The following is an 8087-nucleotide window of genomic DNA, read 5'->3' as shown; positions in this document are numbered from 1 at the left end:
GTAGTCCAACTGTGTCCTCAGAATTCTGAGGAGCTGCAATCCGGCAATAAGCACCTGCGCACTGATAGCGGTCCAGCGATGACCGTCAAGATAGCGGGTTTTATTGGACAGATCGAGGTTTATAACAATGCTTCATGGGATGATTATGGCAACAGGTTTGAACAATTTTGTATGGCAAATGCCATCAATAAAATCGCAACCTTATTAGCAGTAATAGGTGCTGAAGCCTACGCACTTTTCCGGATGCTGTTAGCTCCCGAAAAACCTGTGGCTAAAAGCTACGCTACCATTAAGATGCTCATGGAGCATTTATCGCCTGCTCCATTAACCATTGTAGAATGCTTTAGATTCTATGCAACCCAGGAACCACAGGAGGGGGTTGCAGAATTTGAAGCCAAGGTACATCTGGCAGAAAAAAATGTGAGTTTAAAAGTTTAGAGTGCTAAGAGACAGGTTCATTTGTGGGCTTGGATCTGAAGCTATCCAAAGGAAGCTCCTAACTGAAAAGGAACTGACATTAAGAAGGGCTGTAGAGATTATAATGGAAAGGGCTCAAGATGCCCAGGCTTCAGCACTGTCAAAGACTGCTGGTGCTAGCCAGGCACATTCAACACCAAGGTGCATCACATGGATCCCAGTAGAGCCCTGATTCCATTTAATAGGCCTAAATGGAAGTTGGACCGACCCAGGGTATGCCACTGTTGCAGGGGCTCACATCATGCTCCCCAAACCTGTTTCTATAGGGACAAGTCTTGTAAAGCCTGCCAACAGAAGCCACAAGCCAAGCATGTGATATGGGAAGAAACCCTAACCTTGCAACAGGGGTCAAGTGCATGCCATGCATAACTCGGATGACAACAGTGGTAGTGATTTAGAGTACCGATCACCACAATCCATTCAAAAACTGTAACTACCCAGCAGTTGAGCCACTCATGTATGGTGAAGGTTGAAGACAAACTCCTAGAGATGGAGATTAACACTGTTTTGGGGGTGAGCGTCATAAAGCAAGTCCAGTTTAATCAGATGTTTCCTGGGCTCCCCACCCACAAGGCCAAGATGTCCTTGACAGTCTATTCTGGTGAAAAGTTGGAGGTGGTCCAGGAGGTTAAGGTGTTGGTAAAAGAACTGGAGAAGCTGTTTGCTCTAGACCTGTACATGTTGAAGGGACTGGACCCCCCCACTGGTTGGAAGGGAGTGGTTATGTAAGATGGCAGACTGGGAAGCAGTCCAGAGTTTTTGGCATTAATCCTAGAGTCGAACGGTCAGGAAGGAGCAACATCTTGTATCATGACTTGGAGTCCATTGCGAGAGTTGGTACAGAAATACCCGATGGTCTTTGACAAGACTTGGACAATTAAAGCAAAGTTGCAGTTAAAAGGAGTAGTTTTCATAAAGCTCGGCTGGTCAGGCGACCTATGGTAGAACCAGCATTGTTAGAGCTGGAGATGGAAGGTGTAATTGAAAGTGTCCAGTCCTCCGAATAGGCTGCTCCTGTTGTGACCCCTTTGAAACGAGATGGTAAAGTGAGGTTGTGGGGAGATTTTCAGTGACAACTAATGCTGTGCTCCAGATGCCAGTATACCCGCTGCTGTGGATTGACAAAATATTCGTGAAGCTCACCAGGGGGACGGTGTTCACTACACTTGACCTGGCATCGGCGTACTTGCAGATGGAGGTGGAGGAGGAATTCGGGCACTTGTTAACTGTGAATACTCACCTGGGTCTGAAACGCTACAAGCGTCTAGTTTTTGGGGTGGCATCCGCCCCTATGTTATGGCAACAGGCCGTGGACCAAATATTGAGACATTCCCTAAACACAATGCTACCTTGACAATATAATCATCACAGGGCGAACTGAGGCAGAACATTCGCTCAACCTGCATCTAGTAATGGCACGCTTACAGGAGTACGGACTAAGACTGAGTGGGGATAAGTATTTTTGGAGCACCCAAGGTGCACTATCTTGGACATGTAATCAACAAAGAGGGGCTACATAAGTCAAAAGAAAAGGTAAGAGCGTTGCTTGATGCTCTGCCTCCCAAAGATGCACAGCAAGTACGAGCTTTTTGTGGTATGCTTAATTACTACAGATCATTTATGCCCAATCTGTCAGATTTAACATCCTTTGAACCAATTACTGAGAAAAAGACAATTGATTTGTATGGGGTGATTGTTAAAAACTTGTTGCTCTCAAAGCTAAGGAACTGATGGCTTCAGAGCAGGTGCTGTCATTTTGATCCTCAGTTGCCTGTCTGTAGATAGTTCATCATATGGTTTAGATGCTGTACTCTCTCACATGCTTGATGCTAACAAGAAACCCATAGCGTTTGCTTCCCGGACGCTCATGGATCCAGAGAAATTATGCTGTGGTGGACAAAGGTTTGGCTGTAGTTTGGGGAAATATGTAAGTTCTAACAATATTTGGAAGGCAGACACTCCACATTAGTAACTGACCAACCGCTGACCGCCCTGTTTCATCCACATTGGGGGGGTACCAGTTAGTGGCGGCAAGGATCCAAACATGGGCACTGTTTCTACGAGGCTTCTGCTATGATAGTCTACTATAAATCTGACAAGAACAGCAATGCTGATGGCTTGTCCACCTTCCATTGCCATTAAACGACTGTTTGGAGGACATTAACTTATATCATGTTGAAATGGTTGACCCTCTGCCCCTATCAGTCAAGCAAATAAGGCTCTGCACTCAGATCCCATACTCAGTCAAGTGTTTCAGGTGACAATGAAGGGCTGGACCTTGGTGTTGGATTTTCAGGGTCCCCTGAAACCATATTACCAAAGACAACATGAGGTGACAACACATGATGGGTACCTGCTATGGGGTGTAAGGGTAGTAGTGCCCCCTGTCTGTCAGCAGGCAGTGCTCAATGTCTTACATAGTGGACATTTGGGAGTGGTGTAGCAAAAAGCCCTGGTCCAAAGTTACGTGTGGTGGCCAGCTATGGACCAAGCACTCAAAGATTTGGTTAGAAGGTATGACAAGTGTCAGCTGTGGATACCCGTTGGCAAAGAGTGCACATGGGTTTTGCAGGGCCGATCCACAATGGCATGTATTTGGTAGTGGTGGATGTGTTTTCTAAGTGGCCTGAGGTGATCAAGATGCCTTCCACTACTGCCGCCTGTCTTGCGGAAGAAACAAGAACTTTGCTCACTATGGTCTTCCAGAACAGTTGGTCTCCAATAATGGACCACAGTTTGTGTCTGCTGACTTCCGGGGTTTCCTGAAACAAAACGGAATGCAGCATATCACGTCAGCCCCTTACCATCTGTCATCAAACCTTTAAGTATGCGGTAAAAGGCAAATGGTCTTGCAGGTGCCTGGACCAGTTTCTGCTGAGTTAGTTGCCCCTCATGCAACCACTGGGTTGTCGCCTTTGGTCTTGATGTTCGGGAGGCCCATTAGCTGCTTGCTGGATATGTGTTCCAGATGTTCGTTGGAAAGTGCATCTCAAATCAGCCCAGTTGCCAGCCAGGGACGTTCGCTCCCTTTACATCGGTGATATGGTGCTGGCTCAGTTACGGGAGGGGGAGAAATGGGTCCTTGGAACCATAGTAAAGATTAACGGGCCGGTTTCGTATGTGGTCCAAGTCAGACAGGAGATGTGGTGTTGGCATATAGACCAGATACGCTCCGCGGATACCAGCTTCCCCAACCAAAATCAACTGGAATGTGGCATTGACCTGGAGGATCCTGTTGCTGAGGGTCCTCAACTCCCTGCACCAGATACCCCAGATATTTCTCAGTTGGGGCCAGAAGTGACTGAACCACTAGAACTGGCATAATCCCCCGGGACTTTGGCCTCGCCTAACCACCCAGAAAGGTCTCCAGGGAGTCCGACACCTCCTGTGCTGTGGCGCTCAACACGGGTTCCTAAACCACCCCAGCAATTGGACCTGTGACGGCTGGGATTTGGTGACTTACAAGGAGGCTAGTTTGTTTCTGCAGGTTCTGTTGCCATTTTGAGTTCCTTTAGTGTTAAAGCAGATCCCCCAATATAGATTTTTAAGGGACTAGGTCTAGTAGGGGAGGGATGTTGTGTACGTATAAACATACTGCAGCACCGAGGCATCGGCACATGTGCATTGCACTTGTGTGTGCTGAGTGTAGAAATAAAGTTGACGTGTTCTGTTCCACTGAACCTCATGTGGACCTGGTTTGCTTTTGCATCACGGATTGCAGACATAACAGAAGTAACTTTGGAGAAAAGTGTCTGCTAAATGTAAGTCCTTTAGACCAGTTATCACATTACATATTTTTTTCCATGTACTTTGGAAGAAGTCCGAGTACATTTGAAGTATTCAGGTTGGCATTTAGCATCTCTGTGTGAATATTGTCAGCGTGACAGGCTTTTCCTTTTTTAATGCTTTAATGGCATGTGTGACTTCAACTTTTGTTGGAGGACTAGAATCAATGTCCAACTCTTCTGCTGATGGTGGGTTTGCTGGGTCTGCTGGTTCTGGTCTAATTAATACTTCACAGAAATGTTGGTCCCATCTTACTGCTTGTTCATGCTGTTGTGAGATTTTGTTTCCGTATTTGTCTTTAACAGGAGTAGATTGTTTGGTGTTTCTGCCACAGAGCTTTTTAGCAATTTTATAAACAGTGCTCATTTCTCCTTGCCCAGCTGCATGTTCAGCCTCATTTGCCAATTCCTCCATAAATAATTGTTTATCCCTTTTGGCATTCTTCACCTCTGTTTGATCTTCTAAACTTGCTGTGATCTGTGTAACTCTGTGTTGAAGATCTTGGCAGATTACTGAACAAGTTCCCGATTTTAATTTTTTTCTCTTTCTATAGTCTACGATACTTGTAGCTGTCTCTGCATAAATGTTCCTTATAGACTCCCATTTGATGTCAGGCTTTTCAGTCGCCATATTGGCCAGTAACCCAAAGCAGTTTCTCAGTTCTATAAATTCTTTGTTGGTTTTTGGACATCTTAGCTTGGCAATGTCAAGGTGTCCTACCCTGACTTTCCTGTTCAGCTTTGTGTAGCTTCAGCTTGACAGTCACTTTCACTACATGATCGCTATAGACATCTGCCCCACAACAAACGCTAACATTTTGTAATGACCCGCGCCATTTACCATTGATCACTATGTGTTAAATTCGATTGGTTGTACAACCATCAGGTGAAAACCAAGTGAGCTTGTAGATGTCTGTGTGGAAAGATGGTACCACCTATTAGTTGCTCTCCAGACAGAAATTTACTAATTGTCTGCCATTTTTACTCTTTTCCCCACAGCCAAGTTTGCCCATCGGACTCCCGCAGTTGCCATTATTTCAACCAACTTTCACGTTCATGCTGTGGTACTTTTGACAGCTAGTTGCTGGACTTCATACCAGTCATCTGTCAGTTCTCCACTTCATTTGTTAGTGCATATCACCACAAGATAACTTCAGTGCTTCCAGTCGAAGCATGATCTGATCAACCTGTTATTGATTGCTTTCCATTTAAGCAAGGTATTAACATCTGCTTTTGAGACTATGATGGCTACACTGTATTTGTGACTGTGTCCTGAGTGCAATATAACTGGCCCATTTAGTCACCTCTCTTCCAGCACCAGTCCAGTAGGATGCAATAATATCAATCATGTCCAACTTGTACCTTTCCACCTCACTAAGGACTTGAGCTAATTTTGATGCCTAGTCAATGGTTTGGACATTTTATGTTCTTACATAAAATGTTTTTTTTGGCCCAAAGAGCTTTGATTTTGCACTCCTGAGTTCCTGTAGCAGGCTTTCAGTGGGGTGGTCATATTGCCAAGTGATTTGGCTCATTAGCACTGGCTTCAGTTCACAACTGACAACAAAAACAATGGAATTGTAATTTGCATTTTTTTCAATTCTGAATAAAAACAAATGAATGCAATGTACACAGACCAAAAATACCTTTTACTAAGGGTAAATCTAGCCATTCTGATTTTGCCTGAATCAAGAGTTCTTAGTCAGCTGATACTGTACTCCAGTGGGGAACAGCAAATATTGTAAATTTCCTCTATCTTGAAAATGCTACTGTTGAATATGCTTTTTTCTGTCAAAATATTGCAACATCAGTATATCCCAGGACACATCATGTGGGACCTTGTTTATAAAACTTGGAAAGGATTTCAGTCTAGCTGGTAAAATGTCACAAAATGACATGTAGTGGTGGTCAAAGCAACTTTTTGTTCATCCCTTCCAAGGATTCTGCTAGACTCACAGATACTGCAGGAATCCAACTTTCTGAAGATGGCTGTTTCACTGACCTGTTCAAGTGCAGCTCCTGCTCTGTCAGACCCCTGAAGTCTATGCCTGGGACCCAAATTAAGAGTCAATCTCCATCAGGTCACTAAGTCTGACTCTCTAAGTTATGATTGTCTGTCCTCCTTAGAACTGTAGGAGGTACACTATCATATCACCAGAACAACTTAAAGAAAGCAGTAGAGCTGCTATACTCAAGACTGCCCCTGTTATCTGCTTTGTCTCATTTGGCTTTTTGCTCTTAGTCAAACAAAAACTTAGTTTAATAAATCAGATTGTCATCTTTATTATAGCACTAGGGCTAATTCCACTTTTGTCAGTTTGCATTGCAGAATTTCACTGTTGTGCTTGTGGTAAAGCTACCCAAATCTTCCATCCACCTGGAACCACCATGCCCAAGAAACATTTCGGTGCAAGTGAGTGTACAATAATCAGCTGTCAGTTTATTTCATAGTACATTTTTGTACACATATAAGCTCAACATCACAAGAAAATAAGGTTGAAGACATGAGGGAGGGTGTTCACTAACACTGCTTTAACCTGACATTTAGTTCATTGTTTATGCTTTTAAGTGAGCTGTGCAACTTATTAGCATGCCTAAAATGGAAAACACTAAGGTGATCCTAGCTCCCATCTCATTTTAACTAAATTATATTGTAAAACTACAAAGATCATGCAATGTGAAAACCTAAAATAATTCTGTAGGCAACTGACAATATTAAGTCTATTAAAGACAACCTGTGAAATCTTTAGTTGTCATAGGACACTTAGTCCCCCAGAAAGAACAATTCATATCACATTTGTTCATTTAGCAGATGCTTTTCTCCAAAGCAACGTACCTCCCATAGAAAATACAACTTGTGCTTCACGACATTGCACCTGATCACTCGCTACACCCCAACCAGACCGCCATGCTCCCCCACCCCTCTCCACTTGGTGGGTCTGACACAAGAGGTCCAAAATCAGAAGCACAAAGGTTTCTTGTTCTGGTTCTAATGTACTGGAATGACCTCCCTTCGTCACTCAGAACCCCCGAATCCCTCCCAACACTTAAGGACCCCAAAAATCCTTAAAATACATTTTTTTGACCATGCAAACAAATGCGCACACACATAGGAATAGAACATGCAAACTTCACACAGACTGGGAGGGCAGCATTCAAATTATCCTTTGATGCTCTTTCTGCTGTTCATCAGATTGACTACATCAAATCCTAGAGGAATCATCTTATAAGCTATCTGTGCACTAGTAATGTGTACATTTGAAGGATATGCAGTATTTTCCTACGCAGTTTGCTCTGATTAACATTGTTATGGTGCAATAAATGTGAAAATTTATCATTGAGCTTCTTACGTAATTTTGCCTGAACCCAACCCTCTTTCATAGAAGCAGAACAATTTTATTTTATCAACAATGAAATGCAATAAAACAAAAAATAACACAAAATAGCAACAAATTGTACATTTAAGTAAAGAAAGTTAATGGAAGCAAATAGTATTGTGGCGTGTAGCGCTGTGGGTTTGGATGGGGAGAAGAAAGATGCTAAGGTAGCGTTCGTTCTGAACGCTTTCTTTGAACATTAGCACGCAGGGAAATAACGCTCTCGGTTCAAGGACCCTGTTTCCTCCAGGACCTGTGCGTCTAGCCAGCCTTCCCAGCCTGCTTAGCGCCCCCCAGGCTTTCTCTTTTTCTCTCCGGCAGATGCAAACACCCCCTTATATTCTCCGTACGTCGCCTACCCCTAACCAATTACAATAAAACACGTTTCCCGCTCAGAACTAAGACGGGTCGTTACAGTATGTTTCATTTTCAAAAGCTCCGTTTGTGT

Source organism: Scleropages formosus, chromosome 16, assembly GCF_900964775.1.
Source record: "Scleropages formosus chromosome 16, fSclFor1.1, whole genome shotgun sequence".
Taxonomy (NCBI): domain Eukaryota; kingdom Metazoa; phylum Chordata; class Actinopteri; order Osteoglossiformes; family Osteoglossidae; genus Scleropages; species Scleropages formosus.
Note: the sequence above shows the minus strand (reverse complement) of the source record.